This window comes from Rattus norvegicus, chromosome 1 (genome assembly GCF_036323735.1).
Source record: "Rattus norvegicus strain BN/NHsdMcwi chromosome 1, GRCr8, whole genome shotgun sequence".
Lineage (NCBI taxonomy): Eukaryota > Metazoa > Chordata > Mammalia > Rodentia > Muridae > Rattus > Rattus norvegicus.
Genome location: NC_086019.1, coordinates 200,472,715 through 200,491,146, shown reverse-complemented (window position 1 = coordinate 200,491,146; position 18,432 = coordinate 200,472,715).

Sequence of the window (18,432 nt, the reverse complement as noted above, 5' to 3'; positions counted from 1 at the left end):
TTTGTTTATATGATGGATTACCCTTATGAAATTATATATGCTGAACCATACCTGAATCTCTTAGATGAGCCTATTTGATCATGGTGGATAGCTCCTTGATGTGTTTTTGGATCCAATATTTTACTGAAAAAAATTAAATCTATGTTTATAAGGAAAATCACCTGTAATTATCTTTCTTTCTTGGGCCTTTATGTGGTTTTGGTATTATAGTAACTATGGTCTCATAAAATGAATTGGGCAATGTTCCTTCTGTTTCTGCTTTGAGGGATAATTTGAAAAGCATTGGCCTTAACTCTTTCTTGAAAGTCTGGTAGAATTCTGCACTAAAGGTGTCTGTCTGGTGCTGGGCTTTATTTAAGGGAAGGGGATGCATTGAAAGACTTTTAACCAATGCTCCTATTTCACTAGAAGTAATGGGTCTGTTTAAATTGCTTATCTGATCTTGATTTAACTTTAGTAAGTGGTATGTATGTAGAAAATTATGTTTCTTTTAAATGTTTCAAGTTGGTGCTGTTCTCAAATCTTTTAACACTTCTCGTCTGCAAAATACCACTTAAAATATCTATTGCTAAAAGCATAACTGAAAATCCTGTTTTTTTCTTCTTTTTTTTTAAATTGTTGCCCTTTTGACTAGAATCTTTGGTTTTGCTTTTGACTCCATGGTCAAATTGCTTTTCTTTTCTTGTCGAATGTTCCTCTCACTGGGGCAGTTCAGCAGTGGGTATCCTTGATGTACAGACAAGTCTCTGAGAGGCACTTGTCTATCACTATTTTCTCTTCTATATCCTGTCAATCGAGTGGCAGAAAAATGGAGAGGCTGCATTATTTACCTTTCTGTTGCTGTGATAAACGGTATCACTAAGGCAATTTAAGGAAGAGATTATTTTGGTTGATCTTACCCAGGGATATGCCTGATAGAGCAGGAAGTTGAGAGCTCACATACTCAAACCACAACAGGAAGCAGACAGATCAAACTGGAAATGGCTTGAGTCTTTGCATCTCAAACTCCGCCTCCAATGACGTACTTCCTCCAACAACTCCACAACCTCTAAATCTCTCCACACAACTGCCAATTAGCTGCCCCCCCCCACGTCAATCATCAATCAAGAAAATGTCTCAAAGGCTTGTCCCACAGACCAATCTGCTGAGGAATTTTCTCAACTGAGGCTCTCTCTTCCAAAATGACTCTAGTCTGTGTGGAATTTACATAAAAACTAGTGCACACAGCAAGCAACTGGGCACCCAGTTCCTCAACAGGAAGAGGGCCACTGTTCTAGATATACACAGATGGTCCACCATTTGGCATTTAACTTGATTTTTTGGGCAAGACGTTAGTTCTCAAGACAGGAAAGGTGTTCCTCATTTCCATTCATGGTGCAGTAAATCAGGAGAATCACAGGGAAAGCTTTGCACTAAATAGCAAGATGAGAAAAAAATCCCCAAGTGCTCAGCACAGGTCCCCTTAAAACTGAGAATGAGTCTATGTAAGGGAGGGATCCCAGGCCTTCCTGCTCCAGAGATAAATATTGTGCACCTCACTGAGAAAGCTGACCTCGATCATAGCTACAGTCTCCCATTCTAAAACTGGGCTTAGATTCTGCCCATCAAACTGGTTAGAGGAGATTTCTAAGTATGTGTCCCACAAATGCTCTTGTCATTACTACAGAAAGGGCTGCCTGCTCCCAAGCCACCTGATGACAAGGAGTCATGAGCAATTGACTGCAGGATGTTAGTATCAGCAGCCTGATAGCAGACATCCTTCAGAGCACAGAGGACTTTGCCTCTAATTTTCACAGGGCGCATTTTACTAAAATTAGGGTAATTAGCTGCAATCTTCCCCTAAGCAGCCACAAGCATGACATGTGCTCTCAATTTTTTTATTTTGTTTTCTTTCTTATACTCAAGTATTATTTTATTATTTACGTATCTATCTGCATGTGCATGCGCATATGAAGCACATGTATGGGGTCAGAGAACAACTTTGAGGAACCAACTCCTTCCTTTATTGACACAGTTTCTCTATTGTTCTCTTGCTGGAATACAACACTCCAAGCTGGCTCACGGGCTTCTGGGTGATTCTCACCTCTCCTTTTGCTGTAGAAATGCTTGGATTGCCTACACTTAACATTGTACCGAGCTTTTTACATGGAATCTGGGAATGAAACTTGGATCATCAGGCTTGTTCAGCTACACTTTAACCCACATAGCCATCTCCTCAGCCCTGGAATGTTTTTTTTTTCTAAACCTGTCTTTCTATGCCTACATTCCTGTCTTATCTCTTTCTGAACAGTAGTGTACATTGCCTGTAGCCCCACCTCCAGGCTGCCTTCTTCAATTTCCCCTTCTGAACAAGTTGGCAAGCAGGTACTTTATGCTACGGGAATGGAACCAGTCATTTTGAAACCTCTTCTTTGGAAGACTGCGAGGGCAGATTATCATCTCATTTGTTGTCACTGGTAAGTCTCAAGTATATCAGGGTGAAAAAGCACACTCCCTGAGCGCCCACAACACTAGGGCATGATTGACTGAACCGCTACTCAACCTGTGAACCTTAGCTGGGTCAATTTTGGTTGTTTTGAGTTATATTTATGGGGTAACTTCACGTTGACATTCTTTTCTCTTCTACCCCCAAATCATGTTTTGAAGAAAATATCAATTCCCTAGGAATTTATAGCAGCCATTGCCTAAGCTGGCCCCAAGTTTTACAGGGCTGTGAAGCTGGGGTAGCCTTGTCATTCTGGGAGCCTGAGCATCGCCACAGCTCCAGTTGCCAGTCTCAGCCAGTGCAGATCCAGTTCATGTTTTCTATTCTTGTGAGAGCCCTGCTCTCTCCTCCATTATTGTTGCTGTAATTACACAAATGATCTGATCTGCTGTCACTTCTAGTCAAAGGTGTCATCTGAAATTAAAAATTCATGTAAAATCCAGAGAATCAACTTTTAAGCAGACAGCGGAGACCTGACCGGATTTCACAATGTTTTGCTTAACACTTTTCATAGCTCCTGGCTTGGACTGCGGTGGGGACAGTATCTAGACTTTTGTTGGTGCCACTGACCTGGCTCCAGAAGACATGGGCATCATCTGCTAGGGCTATTATAACAAGATACCACAGGCATGGGGGGGATTAAAAACCCAATGTCCATTAATCCTTGGGACTGAACTTGCAGAGGAAGACAGTGATAGTGAAAACCCTGTTGTGAGTTCTCTCTCCTGGACTACAGATGGTCCCCCTCCCCTATCCCTCCCTGCTTGAGTTTCTTTCTACAAGGACACCACTCATCTTAGATAAAGAACCCAACCAGGTGACATTGTCGTACCTTCATCACCTCTTTAAAAACACCTTCTCTACATTCAGACACCCTGAGATACTGCAGTAAGACTTCAGCCTGTGAACTTGAAAGGAGACTTTATTCCACCACAGTGTTACACAAACTCTAAGGAGAGCGGGAGAGCATGTGGGACATGCCAGTCACCAGCAGAATTCCTCCTTCTGAGGATTCAGCCCTTGGATTTGAGGCTATAGAAAGGATCTGTATTGAGGAGGGAGCACGGGGCCTGATAAATTTCCTGAGCACTTTAAATACTAGGAATGTAAGAGTGAGGTAAATGAATCTATTTACTTGGGCTTCCGAATATTGAGAAGAATGAGTCCAGGAACATGATGGAGGAATTGATACTATTTTTGTTTTGTTTTTAATTTTGAAACACTTTAAGTGACATGGGGCAAAATTAGCTTTTTTATGCTGTTGGCATACACTTCTGTGTATTTTACATGAACGGTGTGGTGTAACCATTGCGCACACACCCCTGAAACCTCGCAACCTCTGATCTCTTGTTATCCTCATGATTTAGTTTGAGAATGCCACAAACATTAACGTATATGGCTTGTTAGTCCTTGTAGGGTGAACAGAAGACAAATCTCTGTCCATTGCGCAGGCCACTGTGCTGAGAGGCATCACTCTTTGTCTTTTCACTTGCTGGAGGTTGTGTCTCTTAGAATATTACAGGTTACAGGCTGAGACTGCCTCCATCACCCATGCATAAGCTTTGATATGAACACCCACTCTTATTTCATCTGAGACATGAGATACCCAAAGGGCTTTACTTCTCTTTCTAAGAAACTGTCAGCATTTCTGGGTGTGGCTGACCCTGTTGCGTTGAGTTCAACCAGGTGCTTTGCGTCCTGCCAGCCCTTGGGTTTGCCCACACTCTTGTCTGTGTTTCCTTCTCCCATCCTGATAACATTAGTGTTCTGGTCCACAGCTCCTCAATGACAGTGGCTGTTGGCCTGGTAATACCTTCACGGGCTCATATCCCATAGTAATATCTCTATGGCCTCCTTGGTGGGATGTATGCTCAAATTATTTGCCCGTCTTTTTTGCTTGTTTGTTTGTTTGTTTGAGTTGGTTTTAAAAGATTTGTTGTTTATGTTATGCATATGAATTTTGCTGTGCACTATGCATACACCTGGTGCCTGCAGATGTCAAAAAAACATAGGGTCCCTTAAGGCCAGAGTCATAAATTTTCTGTCTTTTAATTGTTTTACTCTGCTCCTTGTTACTGAGTTAGAAACCTCTTCTTACATGCTCTTCATACAACACCTTTTCCTCTTATGTGAATGGTGGACAATCTTTCAACTTATCCCTTTCCTTTCTAGAATATTCTTTAAAAAGCCTTCTGCCCAATTAAAGTCAGAGATAATGTCACTAGTTAAGCTTTTCTCTTTCCTGGAAACTTTGAGTTTTAACACTTTTATTATTGTATTGGCCATGTATTCTGAGTTAGCATTTGTGAAGAGTAGGAGAAAGACAATGAAATAATCCTTTTTGTCTGAGACTGCATGTGTTGAAAAGACTTCCTTCGCATCTGGTCAAACATTAGTTGACATATTTTGTTCAATCTGTTTCTAGCTTTGTTCCACCAATGACCACAACCTTCATTTCAGAAAACAAAATCCCACGACTTCCTGTAACTTACATAAGGTTTTAGAGTCAGGTCTAGTGAGATCTCTGATTTTGCCCAGCTGTTTTGGCTATTTTGATCTCTTCATCTTTGAATACTTGTACAGTCAGCTCACAGATGCCTCCTTATATCTTGCTCAGGTTTTACTGGAAGTGCATGAAACTGTAGGACACTGAGCTGGGAAGGTTATGATCAGCTTACCCAGTGTTGCGTGCATACTGTTTCGGACTATGCCTCTTCATCAGGATATTATAGTTTTTACTGTCACACCTTTTGTTATACTTACACCTGAACATTTAACAATGACTATGGTCATTGTTAAAAATATTAATGTCGTATTATTAATTGTTTGTATAAAAAGCATGATCGATGAGGGAAAGAGGAGTTGTTAAGAGGGAAGGCAATGTGTGTAATATGAGAGCAGAAGTGGGGAGGGAGGCACAGCTTGAAGGAAAAGAGGATGTGGGAGGGCTTTAGGATGGGGGTGGGTGTGAAATTAAAACAACGTAAATGAAGAGTGTGAGTTTAAATGCCGTAAATTACTTTTCTGCTAACTTAAGAGAAGTTTTTTTAAAAAATTGTGTGTTCCCTGGACTCGTCTGACCTTGCTACTATTCAATCTAATAGTTTTCTGTAGATTTTGTGAGATTTCCCATGTGGCAATCAAATCTTCAGCAAATAAGGACAGCCCCCTTCATTCTGCCTGTCAATGTGGCTTTTAATTCGTTTTCCTCATGACCATGGCTGAATCTTCACCTTTATATGTTGTGGTTTTCTGTTTTCTTCACAAATGGAGAGGTATCCATTAGAGCTCTGAAAGACTTAGCCAGGGCCACATGCTCAGCCCTTGCCAAGCGATGCTGGAATTCAAACCTTTGTTTTTATTTCTGGTCTTCATGTCTGACCAGTGCACAGCAACAGATGCACAGTGCCATTGTCTGCACCCTTACAAAACTTTCTCTCTGTCTTTGTTATATTAATGTATTGTCCTGAATAGATTGCTGGAGATACAGTGCCACTCACCAAAGGTTTTTAGTTAACTGAATCTAGGATGACATTGGGACCTCAGCTTTAATAAAAGAGTCGTGTCAGCCATGAGAACTTTGTGCAGTCCTAGGGTTGAAACAACAACAACAACAACCAGACAACTCCAAAACAAAAGAAAAAAATCACCCTGTGTTATTTTCAATGGTCAGAAATACAGAGGGAACTCACTACCTAAGGGAACTTGCTATGTTACCAGCCAGTGTCACCTGGCCAGCAAAGTCCTGCTCCAGCAAGGCTCCCTTGGAACAGGGATACAGACACTCGGTGCTCAGCATCGCTGAGTGCTCAATATCTTCACTGCCAGGCCATCTAGTAGTTGGACCCTTCTGCTATGCACTACCCTTTCTATACAAAGAGGCCTTTCCTAAGCTAGGTAGCCCCTGTCCTGTTTCAGGCAGGTTCAAACACTTGGAACTCCACCATGCACTGAATAGGGCTGAAGCCCACTCGTGCAAAACATAACATTATAAAAACTAAGTTTTGAGAATCATGAGGTTTGTGGGGGACTTTCTAGTCAAGCAAAAACTAGATGAGATAAAGAGTTAGACTTCATGAAACGTGCCTCCTGCAGACCATCCTGGGGATAGGGAAAATGAAGACACCAGAAACCTTAAGAAATTATCAACACTTTTTCATTTCTTATTGTATCCAGAAGTCTTCAGACTTTGCAGATTCTTGTTTGTGCTGTGTCCAACTGTGGAGGGCAGGGAGTATCACAGCATGGACAGACCTGTGCACTCTGCTGCTTACATCAGATAACACAGGCTTGCTTCATGGGACATCTGTTTCCATATGTCCTTTGCAGCTTATGGTGGTAATTCCACAGGGTATTGACCCTGTTAGAGAAAACACCAGAGTTTGATGGAGTTATAGCACTTCTGAAAGGGAGTCTGGTGTCCTCCATCCTCCTTTGACACATACAAGCCACACTGACTGCTTGTTTCAGTTTTGTCCACGAAGATAAAATGGAATATTATTCAGCTATAAAGAAAAAGAAAATTTGTGGGGTAATGGCTGAGCTTGAAAAATATTAGTTGAGGTGAACCAAACTTAGAAGACAAAACTCACAGGTTCTCTCTTGTACTAGGAGTCTAGCCTATAACACACACACACACACACACACACACACACACACACACGTAAGTGTGGGTAATTTCTTCAACTTCAAAAGGAGATCAAGAGAGGGAAGGTTAGTTGATGAGGAAGGACTGAATGTAGGCGACAAGATTCATGAAAGAAGATAAAAAGTTTTCTCTTCTAATTTTTACTTAATTATAGCTTTTATTTATTTTATTTTCTTCCAGGTTGGAGAAGTGAATTCATTTTTTAGGTCTTAAACTAACAAGAACTATTCAAATAGATAAATACTGATTGATAGCAAATTCATAAAACCCTAAACTAAGTTCCAGGGTGTCATGGTGGCTATTCTGTTTACTGAGATGTATAGCATTTAAGGCCAGGCAAGTGTTTGAGTAACTTCCTTAAAGCAGCTATATGTTGGTTTTCTTTGTTAGTTCATTAGAATAAAGTGATTTCATTAATTTTTTAAAGGCTTAAAAACCATTGGATCATGTGTGTCCTGTCTCCTAAAGTTTCCAACTTCAAGTGCAGGTTAATGCAATTATTTTGTCTGATGGATGATATTGTAGGGACACAACTATCTCTGCTGTTGAATAAGCCCTTAAACCTAAACGAGGCTCTGCAAAGAAACCCAGAGCCTGGAAGGGATGTGTCAATCTGTTAATCTTCCCTAAATGCCCTGGAAGCAGAAGCTCTGTGAGTGTGACGGCAGACGCCATTATTAAACCACTGTTTGCCCTGACAGTGACAGGAGCAGCTGCTCCCTGACTGATCTTTTAGCACTGAGACAGGAAGTGCCAGCATTCAGGGTGGCATTTGCTTGTAATGTGAGGGAAAGGAAAGTGAGACCCCCAGAACCAGATCCAGAAAGGTGGCAGAGACTCTGAGAAGGACAAACTGTAGTCCTGGTGGCAGTGGGAGGAAGTCTGAGCTTCCTGATGCTGAGGCAGCTCTTGGCTTCCTCCTCTCTAAATGCCAATGGGGTCCTCCCTTTCCTGTTATCTGAGTTCCCTGATACTGGCTGTCAAAGGAGCCTTCAAAGTGGATCCAACAGGGACACCCTGGGCAAAACCTGTGTTGGCAGGATGACATTACCAGGATGAGAATGGCACATCTGTCTCCATTCCTGCAGATTGCCAGGATAAGTGTCACTGGGTAGGAGACAGATCATCAGTAGCTGGGTACAGAGACAACAATCAGAGTTGACCATGGGGGAGTTTCTCTAGGGTGCATTGAGATATAAGTCATGTCTATGTGACTAAAGACATGGAAACACAATAGAAACACACAGAACACAGAAGCTCCGCTCACCCATAGGCAGGGCCAAGGTCAGGTATATTTCATCCATGGACTACAGAAATGCTGTAAGGGAAGAACCTGACTCACACTGGTTGTGGCACCACCTGTGGCTGCACAGTGGACCAGAAGCACTCGGGTCCCGAGCATGAGATGTAGAAGGCAGCCTTTGACCTCCAGATGTGCGGCACAATGACAAGAGGTCACCTGCTGCTGGGTTCCCTCTTCTACTTAGGAATCAGAGAAGGCACTTGGTGGACGGCATGTGAAAATGGCAGGTTCATGGAATAGAAGTTAATTCTTATACTGGAGGAGGCTAAGCTAGCCAAAGTCAACTTTATACCAATTTTAGTTCGGAGTTTGGAAAGAACTCTCATACAAAGAAGTAAATTTCTAAAATCCAAAGCCTGACAGACATGTGAGCAGCTACTATATCGGGACTGGCAGCTAGCCAGAGTGGTATGATGGGAACCTATCTTCATTGCCCACTGTATGACCTAGGGCATGTTGTGTACCCTTCTGGACTAAAAGATTGAAGAATTCTAGTTCAGTAGGTCTTGTGACACAAAGTATTTGAGGCAATTTGTGGGTGGTAGCTGAACGAGTTATGCAAGTGTTCACCCAAGTACAGTGCAGACAGATGTCAATTATTCAGCTGGTGTCCAGGTGAATTGTGGGCTTGTTCCAAGTGCTGAGAGGGCATCAGAAATGAAGCCAGCATGATCCATGGTAGGTACTGTCTGGGCACCCTGCTAACCTTGATCCTGTCATAAGATGAGCATATCTGGGTGGGGAAATACAAAGCCATAGCTGGTCACTCTCCAGTGTGAACAACTGACATTTAAATGGAGAACAATGGGGTTCTGGAAAGATAGTTCCCTGTGCACACACAAGGATCTAAGCTGGATTGCCCACCCCAACTGTTTAAGTACTGGGTGCTATGTATGGTACAAGCTTGTAATTTTAGCCCTGGGGAGACAGATAGGACCCCTAGGGCTTATTGGTCACCTTGGCTATCTGAATCTGTAAGTTTCAGGTTTAATGACGGACTGTCTCAAAACCAAAATGAAGAAGAAGAAGAAGAATGTCACCCAAAGTTGACTTCTGACTTCTACAGAGAACCTTATGCATATGTACAGCATGCACACACGTGAATATATATATTGAGAGAACAAGGAAATACTGGAAGTCCCAGCTAAGTAGACATCTAATATAAATAACATTACTGATTCTGAATTAAAACAGTTGCATTTACAGTCTAGCCACACTTTCATGCATCCCTGCCAGCTGCACCACCATCAAGCTGATTATTGGACACACATTCAATGACACCTAACTTAAAGGGAACTGGACAGGTCTCCCAGACTGTGAGGCCATTCACTCCCCATTTAGTACAACAGACAAGGAGCTCCAGTCGCTAGAAGATGCTACTGCAGGCAGAAAGGAGGTAAAGTGGGACTCTGAATTGCATTTCTGTGTAAGAGTCTGGCTGTACTGTTCTCTTGGCTGACAGCAGCTGAGCCCATATTGATGTGTTCACTTGGATACAGTGGCTTGTTGATGGGAACCACAGCTCTATCCCTCAGCATCTACACAACTTCTTCCATATGCTACTCCGACAGCAGTGTTCAGCCTCATGCATCAGCTTGCCTGTCACCTCACTGTCAAGTTGCCCCTCTGTCAAAATGGATTTTCGGGTGAGAGCTCCAGTCGTTCTCCAGGTGTCACCGTGTGCAATGCTATTGATTTGCTGTTCACTCTCAACCCTTGCTCTGGGATACATTCTCACGGGTGGCCAGGAGACAACACCTTCCCCCAGAGGGTCAGGGGACACAGATGTGCAAGTGGCCATTGAAAAAAATATACCCTCTTAAATCAGACGTCTCAGGGTCATGTCTAAAGACAAAGTAGCCTTTCAACTGTCCAGGGAGCTGGGCAGAGAACAAGGAAATAGCTATCACAGAAGAATAGACTTCTGGAATCCATTCATCCCTTGATCCTGAGACTGTCTCCAGTGACACCCACCATTCTCCAGAGATGTTCTGTCTGCTTCTAAGTGACTCCCCTTCTAAAGGTGGCCCTTGGCTTCCAGCTGGAAAAGTGTTTTTATTGGCCAGGAACCCTATTCACTCTGAGTGGTTTCTGGTTCTCTCTCCAGCCCATAGGCAGAATGCATGCTGAGTTACTCTCCTGCACAGAATCCAAAGCTCAGTGAACACTGACAGAGAGTGGTCTCCCAGCTGTGCCTGCTATGACCCCTCTGTGGCTTTCTAGGTAAAGAACAACCTAGACCATTTCCCCCATTTAACATGATTCTTGCCACTGCCCTGACAAAGGGCAGGAAATGGGAGTCAGGACACGTATTGGAATCCTCAAATCATCCCCCTCTGTCTCCAATTCACTTCCATCCCTCCGAATGGGGTAGTGAAGACAGAGTTGATGATGATAGTGTATAGTCTGCGTGGTCCCTGCTGCTACCAAACACATTGCTCGAAACACCTTGCTAGAAATTGTGAGCATAAAACCCCCTGCAAATGTGTCATCGCAGCGTGCTGAATGAACAATACATTACACAAGCCATGCAATTGGGCGTCTGCTTTATAGTTTCCTGTGTAGTTTTGTAGCTAATTAATCAGGTGACCATCTCCACCGAAAAGCTACAGAACCATGAAAGTCAGTGGGAATATTCATACAGGGAAGTGTCAGAGGCAGGGAGTAAGGATTTTCCTAGCAAACTAATGAAAACCCTGAGAGGTGATGTGATTGGCTTTTTCCCTAACAATTGCTCTGAAGAGGAAAAGTTGCAGAATTTCATAATGAAATTCTGGCTGTTTAAAAACAGGGTCTTATGTTGGATAGGGTTATCTCAAACTCCCTGTATAGTCAAAGGTGATCTTGAGCTCCTGTTCTTCTGGCCTCTACCTCCTAAAGGTTGAGAGTACAGGAATAGAACAATGTGGTCCTAGGGATCAAATCTAGGGCTAGGCAAGAACTAAGATACATCCCCAGGCTTGTTGTTGTAAAAATATAAAAAATAAAAAAAGGATTGTTGTCTTTTATCCTGCTGGATCACACCGCGGTGCCCCAAGATGTCTGCTAGATATCTTGGCGGAAACACATCCCAACTCCGCGGCGGCCCAGTGTCTCCTGCTGCCACACACTTTCCTACACTCAAAGGGTCACATAAACGAACACACAACACAATAATCTTTGACCTAATTGGTAAGATATAATTGCCCACCTAAACATACAAAGCCCAGTACCATCCGTCCCTTAAGAACATTTGTAACAACCTGTAAAAGCACAGCGTGGAATCTTAACGTCACCCGCCATATTGTCCTGCCATGGCCTCTCTCTCTCCCTCTCCTCTCCTCCCTTCCATTCCAGTCTCCTCCTCTTCCTTCAAACTTCTCTCCCATCCATCCTTCCTTCGCCTCCAATGACAGGCCTCCTTCTATCCTGTACCTACCCCTCACCTGTACTTTACAAATTCAATGGGGAGAAGGTTCTGGTGAAGTCACCTGATTCCTGAGTACGGGACTAGGCAGCCGTCCTTGGGGCAGTGGAATTAGCATCAAAATACAGGTAACTCCAGGGCAAACCACAACACAGGCTTTCATTTATTAGACAAGATTTTGATGAAAAGATTTGCAGAAATTTTGTGTGTGTGTGTGTTCGTGTGTGTGTGTGTGTGTGTGTGTGTGTGTGCACACACACATGCTCATGCGTCTGGGCTGATGTGTGTGGATACCAGAGATCAATATCTTCCTCAGTCCACTGATATTCCACTGAATACCTTCCTCAATCACTGTCCAGCTTAGAGAGAATTTCTCACTGAACCTGGGGATTGCTGGTTGGCTATAATGACTGGAATTCTCCTGTCTCAGCTTCCCCAGTGGCTCCTGCTCCATACCCTAATTTTTGTGCTTCCTTATATCGAAAATAAATTTCCCCCTCACATCTATCTTGATTATAGTTTCTTCTCCTTTATTCCTCCCAGCTCCTCCTAGCCTTCTTTTAGTCTCATTAGAAAAGAGTTTTCTATTCAATAATAATAGAATAAGATATAATAAAATAAAATAAAACAAAACCTACCATATCACAACTGGACAAAACAAAAGGAAGGAAAAGAGTCCAAGAAAAGGCACAAGAAACAGAGGCACCGCCCACTCATTTGCATACTCAGGAACCCATCAAAACATTAAACTAGAAGCCAAAGTATTTACACAAAGGAACTGGAGGGTACAAAAGAAAGAATATACACATGATGAAATTCTAAAATATAAAAGACTCCTGACATAACTTGAGACACAGAACCTCCAAAGACGCCACTGACTTCATTTTCTGTTGGTCATCAGTTGTGGCGCGCAGCCTGCCCTCAAGAGTAGTTGTTTCCCCAGTGAGACTTCCTGGGAGGAAACTAAAGTTTAATTTGCAAATGGCTATCAATTGGAGATTGCTTCTGGGTTAGGGATGGTGGCACGTGTCCACTTCTCTAGTATTCCAATTGGTAGAGACACATGCAGACCCCACGCATGCTGCCTCGGTCCCTGTGCTTTTGTATGTGCATCAGTCATGTTGGTTTAAATAGAGGGCCTTGTTTCCTTGGTGTCCTCCGTCACCTCTGCTTTCTGCCTCCTCTTCTGCAGGATTCCCTGAGTCCAGAGAGGAGGGATTTGATGAAGGCATCATTTAGGGATGATTGTTCCAAGGTCTCTCACTCTTGGAATAACATCTAGGTCTCTGTAATTTTCCCTATGTGCCGTTGGAGGAAGTTTTCTCTGGTGATGGTTGAGCAAGGCACTGATCTATGAGTATAACAGAATATCATTGTGAGTCCTTTCATCACTACAAGAACAGTTATATTTGGTTCTAGCCTAGGCCCCTGGGCTATCTAGTCAGGTTCTTTGTCACCCAAGCAGTGTCAGAAATCAATTCTGTCTTGTGAAGTGGGTCTTTAGTCAAATAAGATACTAATTGTTTGCTCTCACAGGCTTTGTGTCACCATTGCACTAGCAGATCTGGTGGGACAACTTTGTAGATCAAAGCATTTGTGGCTGGGTTTGTGCTTATGTTTGACTTTTGGTAACATGCAAAGTTCTTTCCTGGACCAAATAGCTAGCGTGTAGGTGTGAAGGCTCGGTGCAGGCACCAGCTTGACTTCTCCAATGTTCAATGAGTTGTGAAGGTGTTGTTTAATGATTCATAGGCAGCTTTTTGTGGTTGCTGGAGATCCAACTCAGGTCCTCATGCTTGTATAGCAAATACTTTATTTAACTGAGCCATCTTCCCAGCCCAGGAACTTACAGAATTCTTACTCTCAATTCACAGAGTTACAGAAGATAGCAATCTGGTGAGGGTATAGAGGTTATATGGTACTTTTAAAGAATTCTCAAGTTAAGTTAGATAATTAAAAAGTGTGAGAGTTAAGATTTCTGTTAGCTTTCTCAATGAACAGCACTGGGTTAATTCCCAAGTGCACGCAGATGTGCACTTCCAGCTCTTTCCATGTGGCTGTATGAGATCCAGTCCCCCTTGGCAGTCCATCTCAGAATCAGCCTGGCTCACTCACTTTGAGGTACTTTCTTAATCCTCTCCTGATGCCCTAGGGGACTTTTCGGCCCTGATTTTTCCTCCTCCAAGTATAGTGGGCACGTTGTAGACCCCGAGACCTCTGCTCAAGCCTTTGGCATCCTCCTTATAACCCATGGCCAAACGTCAGTACTCTTAGACTATTTGGGGATGTCAGAGTATCCCTCCTGTGGTCCGAACTGTACCGTAATAGCTTACCTGGACCACCTTGTTCATTAGTGTAATAACCTCCATCACCTGCAGGTCAAGCCTTATTTCCTAGAGTTTCCATGCCTCTCCTACCACTAATTTGTCTTAGCATGGCAATGACTCTCCCCTGCAAAGACTCTCTGTAGCAACATGAATCCTAGGGCTGGCATACTTCCTAGAGCTATTAAACCAATTCCTCCCTTACTAATCATTTTTCTATTTGGGGAGTTCCTTAACTCTCACTCTTGACTCCTCTGTGGTCACTTTCTCTGTAAGCCAAACAACCAGGTAGACCACTAGCTATATAAGTAGTTTGAGGAGGTTACTGAGACCTCCATGCCTTAGGTCTCCTCACCTCAATAACACTTATGGCATCTGTATATGATCTATTGTAATGGTTTCTGGGCTTCTAATATCACAAGGGGACAAGGACTTCCCTAACTAGATGTCAATTGATTTCCACAGTCAGTAGAAAGTTGGACACAGGATTCAAAGCTCTCAGACGTTATGTGACCTCAACTAGGTGGGCGGAACAAACTCCTTGACCACAGTTCCCAAGCATTATGGAGCCAGTAAGGCTGTAAAAAGCATTATCACTTTTGCCAAGATACAGAACAAAGGACATAGTGTCTTTTCTATGCAAAAGACTACTTAGTAACCCCAAGAGACATAATTAGTTCACAAGGGTCTTCTGTCAGGCCTTGGAGTCAGCCATCTTCTGCTGCCTGAATTGAGTCAATTTCATCAAAATTGAAGAAGCAGTTGTGCATGTAGATACAGTCTCTGATGGCAAATTTAATAAAATCCAAATGTCACTTCTTATGGGATTCAGACCATACCAACAATTTTATCTTTACTGCCGATTTAAGACTGCATATTTTTTTTAAAAAAAATTATGGAAGTCTTAGTTAGTTTATCTTCCTTGTCTTATGTAGCAAAGAAGTTAGTTCTCCTCACCAAGGGCAAAGGAATAACCCAACCAACATCCACAGGTGAAGCATAGCTTCAAAGGGAGTAGTTCTCTCTCACTGTTAGCCACCTAATCCTTCAGTCTGACCCTTAATGAATGCCAGTGTGTGAAACTCTCTCTTAGGACAAGAGGAGTTATCGCGTAGGCAATTCAACATTTGCATGCCATTTAAGGTACAGAGCAGGGCATTTCCCTAATGGGCCAGGGGAGCACGTAGAGAAATGAGCTGACTGGTCCTGGTCCCTACTCCATCTTTGAGGGAGCTACCTCTGCGTCACCAAGGACTCCCAGTTCCCTGCCGCTTTACTGTCCTTCTTACCAAGTATTCAGAAGAATATGCAGGGTAGCACGAAACACAGGGCCTGACGCCTTGCAAGTGGATTCTGCCCACTGCCAGCCGCCAGCAGCCTCCCTCAGTGCATAACTGTATAGCTGTGTGTCTACCATACCTGTTCCTCAGCCTCTGGGCCTTCAGAAGATTTTCGTATGACGCTGCATGCTTCCTCTCACTCTCTGAACAAGGCTTGCCCTTTGAAACATAATAGAGTTTCTGTGCTTTAAAGGCTGTGTTTCCATAGCATAAGGCTAGTGATCCCACCCTGGTTGCTTTTAGTATTTGTTGTTTCTAAATGAACTTGCTATGCTGTACAATGGAATTACTAGATCTGTATTAAATTGTAGCTCTGGGACCCATCATCATGTGATGCCAGGTACTTCACTCTTGCTTTGTTTATCACAGAGAGGCAACTGAATTAGCATAAAGTGGTCCAACCAAGGGAAAAAGATTTTCAAACACCCTGCCTCTCAGAACTACTGGTGACCTGGTCTAATTTCATTGTTTCCTCTGGGATGTTTTAAAGGGTCATTTTCCTTGTTAAAATAAGGTTGGATTATAGAATTGTTACCCATCATTTCTTCTGCTTGTAAGACAGTCATTTGTTTCTTTTAATGTAATAACCTTTGTCTGCATTGTGGTATTCCCTGTTAAGTAAGAACACAGGCATTCCTTTGCAACTATAGTGTTTCTTAATCAGCCAATAAGTATTTACCCAGCGCTGCCTTTATCAGCCCCTGAGAACAAGATTGGTCATTCATAAATTGTCTATTGATCAGTCTCAACTGGAAGGTAAACACAAACATTTCAAAGGATTTATTAGAATTTGGGTAACATTTGCCCCAAACACTTAGAGGTCTGAAGTGCAGTACTCTGGCAGGCTTTGGGGTAACAACTGTTTTTATGCACAGATCTGGGAAATGGAGACATCAGGCCAGAGATGGCCCTAGCCCTCCTCTGGATACCACTGCTCCTCAGTTTTATGAGAGACCTTTTTGAAGAAAGAGATTGGCCAAATGGAAAAAGAGACTCGTCTACATGATTTGTGATCTGACTGATGGTTAGACACTAGACAATTTTGTAGTTGATAAAGCCTTTGATATAGCCTTTGTGGATGTGTTTTCTTAAACATGGATTTAGTCATTTTTCTGACAGGAGTGTACCTTTAACAGCACCGTTCCATATCCTCCTAGTGTGTGTGTGTGTGTGTGTGTGTGTGTGTCTGTGTGTGTCTGTGTGTGTCTGTGTGTGTCTGTGTATGTGTGTCTGTGTGTGTGCATGTGTGCGTGTGTATGCATGCATGTGTCTGTGTGTCTGTGTGTGCAGACAACACATGGCTAGGACCTTTGAAATTAAAAAGCTCACAACTGCATGAGCTCTGTCAACCCCCACGTTGATTAATTGCAACGCCAAACAGCTTTATTCTACTTAATAAGAAATTAGATCACAACGGGGATTTGCAGAAATTACCTTGAAATGTTTGTATGTTTGAGTGATTGAACAATTTGTGCTAAAAATTACATTACCCAGGTTTGAATCCTAAGCTTGTGAACAAATGCATGTTAGGCTAATCAGAATTCCAGAAGGAAAACCTTTCCATCGCTCAGCCTGGGGAGATGATAGGGGTAGGACAGACTTCAGATCTCTGTCCTGAATGCTTGTCCCTTTCAGTTCTGTCCTGCCCAGATGGCTCTTCTGTTCCCTGCTCTGGAAGTACAGCTACACAGTTAGTTTGAGACTATTCAAATCTTAATACACACTCCCGGGTAAACTCAGAGCCAGGGACACCACCCTTAATTATTCACCAATGCTCTCTAGTACACATGCATTTTGCAGGGCTGGTGTCAAAGACAATGTCCAGCCTATTAAAACATGTGTGCTTTGAATTCAGCTATGGCACTGGAAATTTAAGGGTGCCCACTCTGTTTTATTAGGAGACAGAGACCTAGACTCACGCCCAGCTCCTTGAGCAACTTCTAAAAATCTTTTAAGTCAACCTTGTGTTTTAGTCAACAGGGGAGGTTTGACCCCTAACCCCCCAACAACCACTCGTTTCATTATTTATCTGAGGGAATCTGTCTGTTTTTGTTCTTCTACAAAAGTCCCTGACACTGGGATATTTTTAATAGCTGAAATTTTTCATTCTTGTCACTGCGCCTTTTGAAAATACAGGTATTTTCATACATCGCGTGGCTAATGAGTGGGACTTCAGAACCCAACCTTTGCTCAGAACTGCAGTGCAAGCCTGCAGAAGGCAGCTGCTGAGGACCACGGAAATTAATTATTGAGCTCCTTGTTGTACGCTCCTTTCTGTTTGATATTCTCTGGCACAGAAGGAGTCAGACAATTAAATCACTCCTCCCTCTGCCGAGCCACAGTGCTCCCCCTCGCTTCTCCACTCTGGAGGCTGGAGCCAGTCTGTCCACAAAGGGTCTTTGTGGAGAAATAGGGAGACCAAGACCATATCCAAAAAGACACAGCACTTCCTCAAAGTGAGGATTTTTTTTTTAAAAAAAAGTCTCTACAAATGTCCCTCTGGATGGTTACTTCCTAAAATGGTTTTCAGGCACATTTGTTGCCAGAGTCTCCCAGCAAGGAGCCGAAGGCTGGGGCTGCTGCACTCTCTGCCCAGAGCCTCAGTTTGCATGCTATGGGGAGCTTTGAACCCTAATTTTTTTCACCATCTCTTCCTGTTTTTCAGATAAACACATGCAAGCTCATAGTCACTGGCTAGGGCAGTTGAGCCAATTAATTTGTTTTATTGAGCAGTAAAGCTGCCATTCTCTAAACTAGGGTGATTACGTCTAAATCAAACACAGTGTGTTAGCACTTCTGATCACATGATCAGGAAGTGTGAGCACATTTGTGTGCTCATGCGTGTGTGTGGGGGGGGTGTAGGCGCACACACGTTTGCCTCCATGCTTTGGGCTAGGGCAGTTATTTTGTTTGAGGCGTACCAGAG